At 50.8% G+C, this 16,702-nt stretch overlaps 1 long non-coding RNA gene across 1 annotated transcript; it reads left to right on the top strand.

Moving 5' to 3' along the window:
* The first annotated feature begins 9,402 nt into the window (after positions 1 to 9,402).
* LOC311194566 lies at positions 9,403 to 16,419 on the top strand. Its single transcript, XR_014617453.1, has 3 exons — positions 9,403 to 9,459; positions 14,189 to 14,327; positions 16,382 to 16,419. It is a non-coding gene; the product is annotated as an uncharacterized lncRNA (long non-coding RNA).
* The last annotated feature ends 283 nt before the right edge of the window (positions 16,420 to 16,702 follow it).

Here is a 16,702-nt window from a genome sequence, read left to right as displayed (position 1 = left end):
GAAGAGCTTTGCTGGCGTCGGGGCGGAAGGGATGAAAAGGGCAGGCTCGGGTTATATTGCAGCTTGCGTGGTGTTTGTGGTCCTGGCTTTTAGAAGCAGCCAAGACGGAAGCGGGAGGGAGTTGTGCCGGTTCAGAGGTGTGAAAAGCCTGTGTGCTCACCCTGCAGTCATCTACCCCCTTCATTGCTCAAGCCACATTCTCTCTTTTTTTTTTTCCTCTCTTTTTTCTTTCTTTTCCTGCTGGAGGATGTTCCTGCTGTTCTTTGCCTCCTCTCCTGTTCACTGGACACATTACTCAGGAACTTGTTGAACACCCAGCTGGCTTGATGCAACGTTCAGGGTCCCCAAGCGGTGAACCTGGCAGCAGCTGCTGCTGTTGGAGCCTTGGCTGGCTGCTGTGCTAACGATGGAATTAGCTGGGGGAAATATCTCCAGCCTCTGAACAGCAGGAAGAGCTGTACTGAAGCGGTTCAAGTTTAGGGAGGGTCTCCTAAGTGATGCATGGAGTTAGGGCAAGGGCATGGCTGAGCCGGTGGGCAGCCCTCTCATGTTGTGGAAGATGTATGGATGGCGTGTGCCTGCTCCTGGGCTGGCAGCAGGGAGGTCTTTTTGCATCAAAGACCACAGGCTGCCTTTTACGGAGCTGCCTTTTGAATGCAACTGGTGGGTTCTCAATGGGAAAACCTTTGGATGGGTTTGTTAAACCTGAGTCCCATGGTAAGGTGGTGGCACATGCCCTATCTAGGGCTTTCCAGAAGTGTTTGCTTGGACTGATGTTATGGTCTCTGGGACCTACCTTGTGCTGGCTTCACATTTGTTGTTGCCTGTGTATGGCTGTTACCTGTTTAGCAGTGCTTTTGATGGTAGCAGAGCAGAATTTCTCAGCCTGCAGAATTTCTCAGCCTACAGAATCACTAGGTTGGAAAAGACCTTTGAGATCGAGCCCAGTCATACCCATCCTTCACTAAACCATATCCCTGAGCACCTCATATACCTGTCACTTGAATACATTCAGGGTTGGTGACTCAGCCCCTCTCTGGGCAGCCTGTTCCAGTGCCCCATAACCCTTTGGGTGAAGAACTTGTTCGTAATGTCTAATCTGAACCTGCTCTGGGGCAGCTTGAGGCCATTCTGCCCTCCAGGTCGGGTTTTGATTTGGAGGAAGAAGATGGAAAACATTCCTTTCATCTTGGCTGCTCTCTCACACAGGCTGAGAACAGAGACCTTCCACTTCCAACTAGGAAACAGCTGCCACTGTGCTCCTCTTCCAGGAGCTCCTAAACCTGGCCACCCTCCAGCTTCCTGCAGAAACACCCCTCAGCAAGCTGGGAGGCTGCAGGTGGGCCAGCTGCTGGGAGCTTGTCCTGTCCCCAAGCCTGGCTGTGGGTGCTGACACAGCCAAATCCTGGGATGGAGGATGAGTAAACCTGGCATTATCAGGCAAGGGTGTAAACCACAGCTGGCTTGAAGGACAGCAAGGGAATGGTCACATAGGATTTTTTAAAGGCAGATGTGCATCTGTGCTGTGAGCTGGCTGGAAAAAAGTCCTTGGCGGCTGCAGTCCTGTGGTGCTGAGCTCATGAGGTTTACCAAGAAGCAAAATACTTGGCTTGGTGCTGCTCTAGTTTGACCGTGTGACTTCTGACCATCTGAAAGGGAGTTTGCATCTGCCAGTGAAAAGCCACGTGGCTGTGCTGCATCCTGTGGGAAAGGGCAAGAGGAGTGCTCTCCATCACCATTGCTGCTGCTAAACATCACCCAGCTCGGCACTTCTCATGAGAAACCAGAGCTCGTGGCTGTCAGCACAAGCATCTCCTTCAGGGGAAGGCTCTCTGCAGAAGGAGGGCTCCCACTATGTGCAGGCAGACAGGCACCAAACCCACTTCCTCACAAAAAATGGTTCACTTCTTGTGCTGTGGTGAGAAGCCTGGGATGCAGCTGATGATGCTGACCTGGATCTGCCCCGTTGGCACTAGGAGTAAGGTGGGAACTCATCTCCCAGACACTGGGCAAGGGTATGACTGAGAAAGGAGCTGCTCTATGGACATTAGTTTAGCTCATGCTGGAGCAGCAGGCTCTCTAACGTTTTAGAAGTTGTATTTGTTCTTAGGAAGGTGTTAGTGTTGAGTGCTGGGATCCTGGATGAGGTCTGGTCAGAAATCCTGCTGGATGATGGCACATGCTCTGTGCTGGTGTATCACCACCTCATCCCAAGGCAGCTTCATCTCCACAGAGATGCTGCGTTTCGGCGCAGTGTGTGCTGGGGCTGTGCCAGATTGGAGGCAGAGCAGGGATCGTAGAATCATCCAATCTTTAATGTTCTTCTAAGATCATCAAGTCCAACTGTCTGTCCAATACCATCATGCCAACTAACCCATGTCCTGGAGTTCCAGATGTGCACATGTTTTGAACCCCTCCAGGGATGGTGACTCCAGCACCTCTCAGGGCAGCCTGTTGCAATGCCTGACCACTCTTTTAGGGAAGAAATGTTTTCCTAATGCCCAATCTGAACCTCCCCAGCCCAGCTTTGTTGCTCTTCTCTGGATCCACTCCAGCACCTCAACCTCCCTCTTGCATGGAGGGGCCCAAATCTGCACACAGCAATTGGATCAGGAGACAGCCGTGCCACCTCAGCACAGTCTGCAGCAGGGATCCTGCAGCAGAGGTCCAAGCTGTGCTGGTTTGTCCCTGTCTGACAGGTAAGCCATGGGGGGTGGTGTTTTCATGACCCCCAGTCCTTGCCATCACCTTTCAGTTGGCACTTATAACTCCTGGGCATCTTTCAGCAAACATTGTCATGGCTCCATGAAAAATCATGCTTCCCTATGAGGGAGAGGGAAGAGATCTGTTGGGCAGACTGTTTGTACTCAGTGACATGAAACAAGCTCAACTGGAATGAAGTTGTTTATAAAAGTCATGAGAGGATCTGGGTATTAGCAGTTCGTTGCCCACCACATCCACCAAGCTGTGATGAACACTGATCTGAAAGGCCACAATGGTGCTACTTGTCCTGTCCTCTTTTGTCCCATTTCCTCTTTCCTTCCTCATTTTCCTCCCTGCTGAGCTGGCCATATATTATATCTCTATTTTCAGCAGATAGAGAGAGGAGATTCTGCCCCTGTGCTCTGGGGAGACCTCACCTGGAGTCCTGTGTCCAGCTCTGGAGCCCTCAGCACAAGAAGGACATGGAACTCTTGGAGTGGGTCCAGAGGAGCCACAGAAATGGTCCAAGGGCTGGAGCCCCTCTCCTGTGAAGCCAGGCTGAGAGAGTTGGGCTGGTTCAGCCTGGAGAAGAGAAGGCTCCAGGGGGACCTTAGAGCTCCTTCCAATCCCTGAAAGGTACCTGTAGAAGAGTTTGGGCAGAGCTGTTCCTGAGGGCATGGGGTGATAGGATGAAGGGTGAGGGTTTTAAACTGGAAAAGGGCAGATTTAGGTTGGATATTAGGAAAAAGCTCTTCGTTCTGAGGGTGGTGGATCACTGGCCCAGGCTGCCCAGAGAGGTGGTGGAGGCCCCATCCCTGGAGACATTCAAGGTCAGGCTTGATGGGGCTCTGAGTGACCTCTCTAGTGAAGATGTCCCTGCTCACTGCAGGGCGTGGGACTAGATGGCCTCTGAAGGTCCCTTCCAACCTAACACACTCTGTGATTCTGATTTCACATGGCTTTGGGTTTTTTCTTTCTCTGCTCACTTCATTCTCCATCTCACTCTCTTCCCTTCTCTTTGTGCTGTTTTTTGCCTCTTCCCTCACCTCTTGTGTTCTCCCTCCCGCTTTGTTCTCCTGCTACATTTAAACTCAGGCAAAAACCCAAATTATTTATGAAGGGCTGTAATTTATGACGCGTTCTTAATGCCTTGGAAGACACAGATAATTTATTTAATGAGTAAAGACATGATAATTCACAGATGATGATTCCAGTCAGAAAATTAGTTTCATTAATTTGCTGTAAATTCGCTGCCTTGATTTAGTGCAGGAGGAGTTCCTGAAACCCCATGCAAATCTCTGCCACAGTCTTTTTGTCATCACCCAACAGGCGTGCAAGCGTGCTGGTGTCCCCACCCCTCACTATCTGCTGTGCTCCTTCCTGCTTGTTGCTCATGTCCTACTAACAGGCAGCAGAAGCTTTTACTTATTGTTATTTTCTGTGGTGTGTGTGGGGTTGAGAGACAGGTGGGGGGAAGCAGGGATGGAGGTGGCATTCCCATTCCAGGAGGTAAAAACAGGCAGCACAGTCTCAAAAAAGTGTTTGTTTTGCAAAGCCACATGCTGTTCCCCAAGCTTTTGCCCTGTAAGTTCAGCTCTGAGAGAGAATTAAAAACAGAAAGTCCCCTTTGCTTTTCTTTAATAGGGTATAAAAGGTACTTTTTCAAATAAACTTCAAGGCAGGCGATTTTATGGTAGAGCCTTGCTGATAACTGCAGTGTGTATATAAATGTTATAGGAAACCTATAGAAGTGATTCATGGTGCACAATTGATCTAATCAGATTTAACCAAGTGTTTGCATCATGTGTTATTAATCACAGGTAATGGGGCTCCAAGGACACCTTGCAGAATCAGGGTCTCACGTCTCACTCTGCGCAGCATTTGGCATCCACAAATTCTGGACCTATCCTGCTGGGACCACCATAGCCCATGGCTCATCCCCAGGGATGAGCTTCCCTTCCTTATTTCACACTTATTTTTTAAAGCATGGCTATTGATGGAGATCTAAACCACCTCGTTGCAGCTTTTTCTGGAGGGGACAGAGAAGAATGTGCTGTGGATCAACATCTCCTATGTATGTGGTAACGTGGGATGGTGAGATGCATGGTGCCACAGGGACTGGATGGTGAGGGTGCAAAGCACGGTGATGCCACATGCTGTGAGCCCATCCTCTGGGCACAGATGAGCTGCTCTGCAGACTGAGGATCATCCAAGGCCCTGAGGAGACATTAACCAACAGATCTGTGCTCTGCCATCTCCAGTGCATGCAAGCCAACTGAGCGTGGCCACTGAGGTAGGTCCAATAGCTGTTTTGTGCCAGGATGAAGGCAGTGTTAGGATGGAGGGAGGGATGGAAGCAACTTACTGCATGCAGCTGCAAGAGGAACCCTTCCTTGCCCTTTCAGCTGCCTTCACAGACCAGGTATGATGCTCTGAGAAAAGCAGACAAGGGACATGAGACAGACGAGCAGGAATCTGCACACATACTCTGACCAAGGTCAGATCAACCAGCCCCTTGCATCAAGAGCTGTGTTAAGACCAACACTGTCAAGTTACGGTCAGTTGAATGTCCATGAGTCCACAGGGCTGGCTGGGATTCATCCCAGATTAGCAAAGGAGTGAGGGGACATTATGTCAGGACCCTTCTCAAATGTCTACCAGAGGTCATGGGAGTTTGGGGAGGTCCCAGCTGGCTGGAACCTGTCCAGGCTTATTCCAATTTACAAAAGGAGCACAAGGGAAGACTCAGGAAACTACAGACTTGTTAGTTTAACCTCAATACTTGGTGGGAAAAGGGCAGAGAGGAACATTCTGGGCGCTACTGAAAGGTGTTTAAAACACCATGCAATCATCAGGCACGTGGGCTCACAAAGGGAAAGTCCTGTCCAGTTCTGTTCAGTATTTTTATCCATGATCTGGGTGCAGGACTTGAATGCACCATTAGCAAGTTTGTTGGTGATGCTGAACTGGGATTGTCTTGAGGGACAAGAGAACTCCCAGTTCTACCTATAGACTTGGAGAGAGGAGTTGCTGGAGAGCAGCCCTGCTTGGAAGGAATGGAGAGGGGGGAAGGGAGGTCTGACTGCTGGTTGACAGCAGCTCAATGGGAGCCCAGAGGGCAAACAGCATCCTGAAGGCATCAAACCCAGCAAAACTACCCGGTCCAGAGAGGTCCCACTGTGTTTAACGTTGACGTGATCTCACCTGGAGTAATGTGTGTGGTTCTGGGTCCCACCCCTTCAAAGGGATGTTCAGGTACTTGAATTTGGGTGGTCAGACACTGGAACAGGCTTCCTGGAGAAGTGGCTGATGCCCCATGCCTGTCAGTGTTCAAGAGGTGGTTGGATGATGCCCTTAGGTTCTAACTGTTGGACTAGATAATTGTTGTAGCTCCTTTCCAGCTGAGCTGTTCTTAGCCCCATCTCAGTGGTCACACACAGAGGAGTCTGGCAAGGAACAGTGTTAGGCTGGAGGATAACACACTAGGTGTACCAGAGCATTGAGCACAGGGCGGGATCCTATTTCCTCCTTACAGATGGATAAGGATGGTTCTGGGATTTGTCTTTTGAGCATCTAACCTGTGGACTGTAAAATGTGACTTCCCCAGGCAAGCTGCATCATGTGAGTCTGTTGTTAGTGTTCACCAGGTATCTTCCTGGTTAAAGCTGGTTGTGTTTCTCCTCTGCTTCACATGGTGGCTTGTATATTTTCATACCCATGGTTGAGTTGATATAAGCAGGTTTTAAAAAGATGGCTTGGGAAGTTATGGATGTGCATCATACTGGGAGATCACAGACATAACCTAGAAAATGCTGTATGAAAGGTTTCCCAGGGCTGTGCTTGGTTTGTGGAAGGTGAAAATTTACCCTTCTGCTGGTGCAGTTAGTGTAAAGGGAAAGGATGTGGGGAAATGCTTGAAGAGTGAAGGTTCAAAAATCTGATTAAATGCCCAAACCCTTCTGAAAATTAAGTGATGTTGGTGAGCTTTGATTGTGCCACTCTCTTGGGGTCCTCTGCTCAGCTCAATCAGCAGGGACAGTCAACAGGAGCTGATGAAGAGCTGCAAAGGATGATTCCTTTCAATACAAGATCCTGGAGGTCTGTCACCTCTTTGCCACCTGTTCTTGTGCTGCTTGAGCTTGGGATTGCTTCTTTTTCCTCACTTATATCACATGAACTAGACCCTTGTTCACAATGAAGGTGGTTTCTCAGGTTTCTCATGGGTACTTGCACCACATCAAGGCCTTGGCTGCCAGGGTCACATCTTCTTTTGGGGGGGAGGGGGGTGGGGGTGGTGGGGTGGGAGTCTGAGGCACAGTGATTCAGCTTTAGTTGCAGTTGCAACTTTAAGGTTCAGTCAACCTTGTCATTGCTTCCCAGGAGCATGCTGACCCCATCTTGCTTCCTGAGATGCTCTGAGAGCCAGCTTGGTGTGAGCACAGAGCTGCATGTTCAAAGGGACCACAGTATGTCTTTGTCTAGTGCCTTTGGAACAGGAGCTTTTGCATCTGGAAGCATTCTCATACCACCACCTCACAGCTTGAGGTATGTCCTCATACCACTACCACTTTCACAGCATGAAAGCAGTCCTCATGTCCTCTCCAAAAACTACTGTCTTGGGAAAGAGATAGGGACTTCCCTCTGCTAGAGGGCCCTCGTGTGTCCCAGGACCTGCATGCAGAGCTGCAGAGAGGGACTGGCTTGCATCCCATTGTGTGAGGCTTGAACCTGAACCCCCCCTGCCCTCTGTAAGGGTCTGGTGTGTTGGGCTTGAGATTTGCTTGTTTGAAATTCAGACACATGGTGGGAACTTCCTGGGTGAAGGTCGCTGCTGCCTAGTTAAGGCTTTGGGTTTGAAACCTACTCACAGCCCCCAGGAGCACAATTTTTATTGCACTGGGCTCTGCTGCAGGCCACGGATTGCTCATCCTTCTTTACTAGCAGCCATCACAATATGATTTGATTGCATTGTTCCTTACGAGGAACAAGAGCTACATCTGGGCAGAGTTTGCCTGCCTTCCCCCAGGCATGGGATGAGGCCCTCCCAGGTGCTGTCTCAAGCATATGCTTGAGTGTTGGAAACCTCCACTCAGAGCTTGACGGATGAGGAGGAGTATCCCGAGCAAACCCCCTCTCCTTCCCCAGTGGTGGCTGTTTAGCACCACGTTGGGACCAGCTGTACAAACACAGGAGCATGGCACAAGCCAGGAGCATGTTCCTCAGCAGTCTTCTTCCCCAGCATGTCCCCTCCACCTCTCCAAGGTGGTGCCACCTTTGACCTCAGGTCTTCACACTGGTGACACGGTCTCTGCCTCTGGCCAGGGGTGGATGGCCAGAGGGACTGTCCTTCCCAGAAGCAGTTGCTTCCCCATCCTGCTGTGGAGCAGAGGAGCAGCCAGCTGTGGTATTCCTGACTTCTGATCCGGTCTTGTCCCTCCATGTAGCTTCCAGGGGACTTGACTTGGATACTTTGGGTTTGGCAATAGGCCAGCTACTCTTCTCCAGAGAGGTTGACAGGGGTGCTGCATTTGAGTTCTCTGCAGAAAACAGGACTGAACCCTTTCCTGCTGGGACCTGTCTGTAACGTGGCCTATTTCCCATGTCCAAAGGCCAGGTCTCTGTCCTGTTGCTCCTGAGCTGGCCATACAGAGGCTGGCAGGAGGGAGGATCGCTTGTCCTGCAGCTCACTTTGTGCTGTTCTCTGCCTCCATCAAGCTCTGAACTAACAAATCACCATTCTCCTGACACCAGCACACAGCCCCATCCTGCTACTTCTCCAAGCATCCCTTTGTTCCCCATCACTGCATGCCATGGCGATGTCTCGGAGCTGTTCTTGCTGGGCTGTGTGCAGGGTACAGGGTGCCACAGGCTGTCCCTGAAGGGCAATGCTGATTACTCCTGTCCTTCCTTTCTCTCTACTTTTTCTTTCCTCTGTGTTTTTCCCAGGTGTTTTGAAATCCCCTTTCTCAAGGAGGTGCAGTGTAGGCTTCAGTGGCTGTGCCAGCATCCTCAGCAGTTGTCTGGGATCCTTCCATCTGGAGGAAGCTCTTCTCTTCCCCTTGGACCCTGCAGAAATGTCCCACCCCACCAGCTGGGTACTGTGGCCTTCTTTCTTTTGGGTAGCTACCACCTTTCTGACTGGCATAGCAGGAACTGCCAAGAAAACATAGAAATTGTTTTCCCTGTCCCTGGAGCTGCAATCAAACTACTCCCAGGCATGCTGGGTGTGCTGGGGACACTTGGCTGGAGGTGGGTTAGGTGGTCTGCAGAGGGGTCTGCCACCTCCCAAAGGTGTCAGGCTGCACTGGGAGTTGAAACACAGTCCCAGTCCCAAACAGAGCAGGCAGGCTCCCTGGGAAAGGTCGTGGTGTGACTGGATCCCAGGTGGGGAGGAAACAGGGGCCTCATGGAGTGGCTCAGGCTGCCTGCTAAATGCAAGTTCACATCCCCAGACCTCTTTCAAAGCACACAGAGGAATGTCTGCCCAGGGATGTCAGTAAGTAGTGAGTCCACAGAGCAATCTGTTTGTGTTAATCCTGTGCAGCACAGAACAACAGTGCTCAGCCCTAGTTAAGTGCTTGGCAAATATTAGTGTTGGGGGCTCTTTCTCCCTTTTTTTTTTTTAATCTTGTTGCAGAAGCTGGAGCTCATCACACACAGGACTCTGCAGCATCTGTTCCTGTGGGAGAGCTGGAGGGAGCCTGGCGCTCCTCCTGGGCCACCCCTCTGGGTCTCCAGGCAGGATGCTTCAGAGGGGTAAGTGGGAAAGTGCAGGTTGTGCTTCTACTTATCTTTTCCCTTCTTACTTAACTCCAGTATTAAAGCCCATCCTGGTTACCAACTCCCCACACCTTCTACCCACAAAAATCCCCCTGCAGAGACACGTGGTGGTGGGGTAACCTCATGCCAGGAGTTACAGAGGGCGCAGCACTCCACACCTGCTCCCGTGCTGGCTGCAGTAAGTGCCAGGCTCTCTCTTATCCCTGCACAATGGGGCAAAAAGAAAACTTCTCTGTTTGCAGCTATGGGATTGAGGAACTGGTAATGGCTAATGGGCTTTTAATTATGAGCTTGTTCCAATTGTGCTCAGGCTCTCCGTTTCCTCCCAGCCCACTTAAGGTCAAGATGAACTTCAGTTACTGAACTTCTGGCACATGCAGTTAGGAAAGCTGGAGAGTTTCCCTCTCCTAAAACCAGGCACCTGCACTGTGATCCATTGCTCCCCAGAGGCACGTTCTCCTGGCTGTAATGTTGCTGAAGGCAGAACAAATGCATTTGTTTCTCGACACAGATGAGCTTTTCTCTCTCCCTCTGGCTCTGTGGTGCACCAGGACCCTGTGCTGTCCTCCCAGCTGACAGACCTAGAATTGCACCATCCTTTTGTTGGGAATGACCCTTCAGATCATCCAGCCTACCCATTAACCCAGCACTTCCAAGCCCACCACCAAACCGTGTCCCTACGACCGCATCTGTTTTAAATACCTCCTGGGATGGTGACTCCAATTCATCCCTGGGCAGCCTGTTGCAGTGCTTGATAACCTTTTGGGTGAAGAAATGTTTCCCACTATCCCATCTAAATGTCCTCATGCCCAACTTAAAGCCATCTCCTCTTGCCATTTCTTAGTAAAGCCCCTGGGAAAGACCACTTTCAGCCTGAGTGGGACCAGAAGAAATAATGGAGAAGCTCTTCTCTGCTTTGATTTAATTTGGGGGCCAAATTAAATCAAATCTTCAATTAGAAAACACTACTGGTTAAAGCCATAGGCTCAAACTAGCAGCAGCAAACACCATGCCAGGAGGCCCACGAGCCACCAGCTTTCACATCAGCAAACCCCCAAACATTTACCAAGCACCTGTACAAAGGATGTATTTGGCTTTAGGGTGCATTTTTAGGCTTTAGTTTAAGCTTCAGCTGGGCTTGGAGCTGAGTTGACTTATACCTTGAATTTCAGGTGATGTGAAAATGAGGAAGGGAATGGAGGATCTGCAAACAGAGGTTGGAGTTGGGGGGTGACCCCCTTTGGTTCCCCATTCCCACTGACCCTGGGTGTTAAATGACAGGTGTGGGGGGGGTGGGAACCTTGCACAAGGGTCTTTACCAGGGCTGTGAGGGCAAAAGGTTCATTTTGTTCTGTCCCAGGGTGGGATTCTTGGGGGAACCTTTGTTGGTGTGGCATCCCTGCCTGGCACTGCTGCTCAAGGTTTTGCTGGGTGCCTGTGCAGCTGTAACGCTTACAGCCAATTAATTAGAACAGCTTCCCCTCTTTTTGCCCTTATAAATCACTTCCTCTCTAGTCCAGCCTAAAGAGGAAACAGGGGAAGATAGGAGTAAGACTGAAGTAAAATACGAGCCTCCCTTTTATGCCATATTTCAGACAATCATGGTCTGGGTGCGCCGGGGAATCGCCTTTCTGAGCCACAGCTCCGTGAATTCACAGTCTCTTTACGAGCCCCTTCAGCCTGTAAAGGGAAGTTTTTAATGGTGGTCGCTGTTCCCAGCCTGTGAATGGCTGTGATGCCTGAGTCACAGTGAATTCCCCCTGCTCCCCACAGATTAGCTTTTCCCCAGCTGCAAAAGCCTGATGAGGGGCAGGTCAGCTCAGCTCCGAGCTGGTCCGTGATGAGGATCTTAATCAGGATGCTTGCCCTGATTGGGAAGGGAGAGAGATGTGCTTCTTCAGGTGTTTTTGCTTTGTTTAAAGGCTGTCAAGCAATTCCCTCTACAAGTAGCATGCTCTGCCAGTGCCCGGTGGTGGGTGACCTCTGTTCTCCCCAGCAAATGGACTGGGCTCTGGATGTAGCTCTACTTGGGTGGGGTAAGTGTGGGTCTTGGTGGAGTCTTCCTTTACCTTCATTCTGGACAGGAGTGGGTCACAGAATTACCAGGTTGAAAAAGACCTTTAAGATCATTGAGTCCAACCGTTCCTGCCCTGTGCTGACCCAGATCCCTGAGCACCTCATCTACCTGTCTCTTAAACACACCCAAGGTAGGGACTCAGCCCTCTCCCTGGGCAGCCTGTGCCAGGCCCTGACAACTCTTGCAGGGAAGAACTTTTCCCTCACATCTGACCTGACCCTGCCCTGGCACAGCTTGAGGTCATTTCCCCTTGTCCCATCTCCTGTCCCCTGGCTGAAGAGACCATTGCCCACCTCTCTGCACCCTCCTGGTAGGTCAGTGTAGGTGGTGGTAAGGTCAATGTGATGGTCCAGTGTTGTGAAGGTCATTACATCTCTTGGGTCTAGAGGACAGCTGGAAGCTGCAGAAACACAGGTAAGCCTGAAGAGCATAGGACACAAGAGGCACCCGTTCAACAACAGCCTTTGGTCTTCCTGTACGGAGCCTCCATAGGCTACAGGCACAGGGTCCTCTACGTGGGTAAATCCCATCTAGCTGAGCAGGGCAGCTGTGCTAGGAGCCATGCATCCTGCATCAGTCCCAGTAGATCTGGGAATAGGACAGATCTTCAAGAAGGCTGTTCTGACCTAAGCCTATTCCCCCCCAGGAAGTGGAGGACATGTCTATAACTCAGAGGTATAGATGAATTGGGTCAGGCCAGAGAGCTTGGCCACTGGACAAGGTGAGATGAGTCAGGCCAGAGAGCTTGGCCATTGGTGTTGCTGCTCTGGTGTGTGTGAAATGACCATGTGGTCTCCTGACCCCAACCTCAGGCTATCGATGTGCCACTCTTGGTCACTGCAGGATGCTCTTGAACAGAGCGACCGGCACTTTCCCAGCTTGCTATTTCTGTAGCTGTGCTGCCTTCTGTTTTCCATGGGCATTCTGTCTGTGGCTTCCCAGAAAGCTTTGCAAGCATCCTCCAGCTAACGATGATCCAAGAGGCCATATGGGCTTCCTAAAGCTTTCAGGAAAGGGCAAGTCAGGGCACTCAATGTGAACTACACTCAGTTCCTCTTTTATCCAGAATCCAGAGAGCTTAAACAAAATAGCCCCTTAGCACTGTTCCTAGGCAGCCACTCACCAGGCAGTTGGGTATAATCATGCAGATAATTTACTCGAACGCTGTCGATACTCACATTTTGGTCTCCTCTTTTTATTTTGAAAGAAATTGGAAAGAGGGGCAGTGTTACCATCTTCTGAGAAGGAACAGAGGCAGAGGGTGCCACAGGCAGCAATTTTTAACCTTCTGCTGTGGCATTAAGGAGAAATTTTAGAAGAAACCCCACCCACCCTGCAAGTAGTAGCGACTGAGTAAATTCTGCTCTCTTTTTAAATATAGATCAGTGTTAATAGATTTCATTTCCCCCTCCCATCTCTTTCTGTGAAAGTATCCAAAGGCTATTTGGAGTTCCAATGGGATAGCTTATTAGGCTCTTGTTTTGAAGTGGGATTAAGAAGGAAGCTTGGGAGGGAAGCAGATTTTGGCTGACATGGTTGTATTGTTACAGTCTTACAGCCCCCTCACCCCCAAGTTTTCATTTTTCCAAAACTACAGATTTTAATTAAAAAAAAAAAGGGGGGGGGGATTCTCGGCCTTTGGGCTCTGCAGCACATACAGACAAATAAATTAAAAAGTGGGAGAAGTGGAACTAACCCAATAATCCGTGAAAAGCTAATTTCCCTCACAAGCATTGCTGACGCAAGCGTCTCCCCTCTCCCTTCCCCTTCTCCAGTTCAGGGGCAGTGATTGGAGAAATTGGCTAACAAGATCAGAAAATTTAATTACCGTTCTGCCTCCCCTTCCCAAGAAATTAGATGTCACACTTCCGTGTAGCCTGTTTTCAAGATGCGCTGTAGCCGGTTCTCACATGACTTGAACCTGACTCCCTACCCTCTTCCTCTCCTTATCCCCCATGGAAACACTCACCCAATGCAGCTAATCCTTGGACCAGGAGCTGAGATGTGAGGGAGACAGGGTTTGTTATTGAAAGCAGTGGTAAAACCCTGCCTGGCCTAAACAGAGCTGGTTTTGGTTCCTGGTGAAAGAGAGAGAGAGAGAAGGGGTTGGGATGGGCTGTGGAGCATCATAGAATCATAGAATGGTCTGTGTTGGAAGGGACCCCAAGGATCACAGACTTCCAACCCCCCTGACACAGGCAGGGCCACCAACCTCCACGCCTGGAGTTGCCAAGGTTGCCCAGGGCCCCATCCAACCTGGCCTTGAACAGCCCCAGGGAGGGGGCATCCACCCCCTCTCTGGGCAGCCTGTTCCAGCCCCTCACCACTCTCTCTGTAAAAAAACTTCCCCCAATATCTAATTTAAACCTTCCTTCCTTTAACTTTAATCCATTCCCCCTTGTCTTGCCATTATCTACCCTTTTAACAAGCCAATTCCCCTCCTGTTTCTCTGCTCCCTTCAGGGACTGGAAGGCTGCAATGAGGTCCCCCCACAGCCTTCTCTTCTCCAGGCTGAACCAGCCCAGCTCCCTCAGCCTCTCTCCATGGGGGAGCTACTCCAGCCCTCTCATCATCTTTGTGGCTCCTCTGAACCCTCCCGAACAGTTTTACATCTTTCTTGTATTGCAGGCCCCAGCTCTGGACACAAGACTCATCATCTCTGGGTGCTCCCCATCTCATGCCAAAGGAGAGGACAGGGTCAGAGAGGGCTCTGGATGTGCGTAGCTCTTGCTCCTCTGGTTTTACATCTGGGCCACAGACAGCACAGGTAAGAGTTTCCTGTCTATTCAAGCTGCAGGTCACAGACCTCGGCTCCCTCTTTCTTCCCTCCTTGCTCCCAGGCTGCGGCTTGGTGGGGGCCCTGTGGGTATGGAAGAGCAGAGGCTGTTTCTGCTCGGCTGTCGCAAGGGTCCAGACAGGGCAGAGATGAATGTGGTGCAGAAGACAGGAAACATGGCTTGCTTTGTAATGTCACTTCTATCATCGGAAAGGATCTCAGACGTGTAATTAACTAAAAAGGAGGCTGTTCTGCATAACACAAGCCTGTTGTATCCAGCTCAGCAGGCCTGGTGACCCAGGCTTTGGTCTCCTGGCTGGCGATGTCAGCAGAGTCCCCTGGTAGTGGAGCAGCCTTGCTGGAGACAGATGCTCTATTTATTTTTCCATTTGTATTCCCAGCATGTCCTGTCCTGTGCTAACCGTAAGCCTGGCTTAGAAATTCAGCGCAAGCACCTTATCAGATAATGAATAATGATTTATTGAACATATGGGTAAACAGCACAGATAAGATATAAATACACTTCGGAAATGCAGTTGGGTTTGTAAGAATGCATTGCCAAGCCGGCCCCGCCGCTTTCGGCTCCAGCTGCAGCCGCCACAAAGGCATCTTCTGCATGGGCTGCTGTGCATCCCTGCAGGTCCCTGTCTGCGTGCACATGCCCATAACAACCCAACCAAGGACAATGTGTGAGGGCAAAGTTGTCTGCTGAGAGACACCTCCCCCCCTCCCCGGAGCCGGGTGTTTACCTGCTCCTACAGCAAGAGCAAATCTCATGTGGGTTAAAGTAGTAAGGAGTGTGTCCCCAGCCAAGTAAATCCTGCTGCTGCTGGGAGCCGCTGGATGCTGGAATGGGGGTCTGATGGCACATCCAGAGGTTTGTCTCAAAGATACAGGGGTGCTGGCTGCTCTCCCGAGGGCTGTGGCTGTGCACAGTGGGTTTGCAGAGCCGATGTCGAAGCCTTTCCACGCTTGTGGACTGGAATCTGAGGCAGGGAAAAGCCATCTTGAACACGTGCACATGATGTACTCCTGGTCAGAATCTACCCAGCCTGCGTTATTTAAGTCAAGATTTGAGTTTTGATGGGATCTAAACAAAACTGAAGATTATTTGCCTGCTCTAAATAAACCAAGGCTGTGGAAACAGCATTGTCATGCTGGCTGGAGTGTGGGCTAAGCTGGAACGGGTCATGGCTGCTCTGTGGTGTGCTGCAGGAACCCCAGACAGGAAGGGTGCTGGCTGGTGCTGGCTTGCAGTGAATGGTTTTGTGTCATTGAGCCCTTCTGTGGGCATCATCCAGCTTGCTGGGGTACTATCCCCACTCTCTTCCCATGTCCCCGTACACCACACAGCTGGCGAAGAGCGCGCTTGGCCCTGTAAGTGTGTGGGTACCCAACTTTTGCAGGTAGTTCTGTGCCCACCTCCAGATGGAGAAGGAAGGCCCAACTGAGTTGTTACACGGGGTTACACCTGTGGACATGGTGCCTCCTGTCTTTTGACGCCCTGGGACACAATGGCCAACTTGTTTTCCCTCTTGAACTAACTCCTCCTCAGTGAACACAGCTCGTTGGTCTTCCTCGGCTGGACGGATGGCTGTCTGTCCGTGTGCAGGCTGTCTGTCCTTGTGCAGGCTGTCTGTCATATTTTTGCTCCTGAGTTTATGGCAACTGTTTGCAGATAACCCACTGGAGTTCCAGCATGCTTTTACTATTTTAAGAGCAGTCCAGGACTTGGAACAATGCTCCCCAGCCTTTGCCATCCTCAGGCGTTTGCTCATCTTCCTCTGTGCATCTTCTGGGTGTGGTACCAGCTGCCTAAAGCGATGTCCCCCCTGCAGAGGTGCCAGCAGCTCCTCTCAGCAGGCAGAGCCCGTGGCAAACGGTCAGCCTGGCCTCCTGATTTATTTTATTTTTTCCTGCCATCCTTGAGTGTTTGCTGCTCTGCTTTCTGGCCAGGGGCCCTGCTGCAATGAGCTGGTATTATTTGCAGGCCAGCCCCCCCCCCCAAGGTCACAGATAAATGATAGCCACACTTTTCCCCTCAGCTTTAATCATCAGTCACCAAAGGCAGCGACGTTCCAGTGCTTTAAAGGGAAGTCAAACCTCACCGGCGGGTTGCTGGGTGCCTGAGCCACGGACAGATGCAGGAGGGGCATCAGAGGCCTGGCTTACCTGGAGGTACTGCAGGTCAGTGCCTGGCGTGGTGGTGGTGGTGAGACCAGCTTTCGGGGCTGGGGGAAGAGGATAGAGGTGATGCTGGCTTTTTTTTTTTGAGCTAAGGTGTGATAATCCTTTAGGACTCAGAGGGGGCATGGATCAGAGGTCTCTGAGATCATCTTCTGCATGCGGAGGGGCGGGGTGAGGGA

This window comes from Gallinula chloropus (genome assembly GCF_964237585.1).
Source record: "Gallinula chloropus genome assembly, chromosome: 8".
NCBI lineage: Eukaryota > Metazoa > Chordata > Aves > Gruiformes > Rallidae > Gallinula > Gallinula chloropus.
The sequence above is the reverse complement of the archived record's forward strand: the minus strand, read 5'-3'. Positions and strand labels throughout refer to the sequence as shown.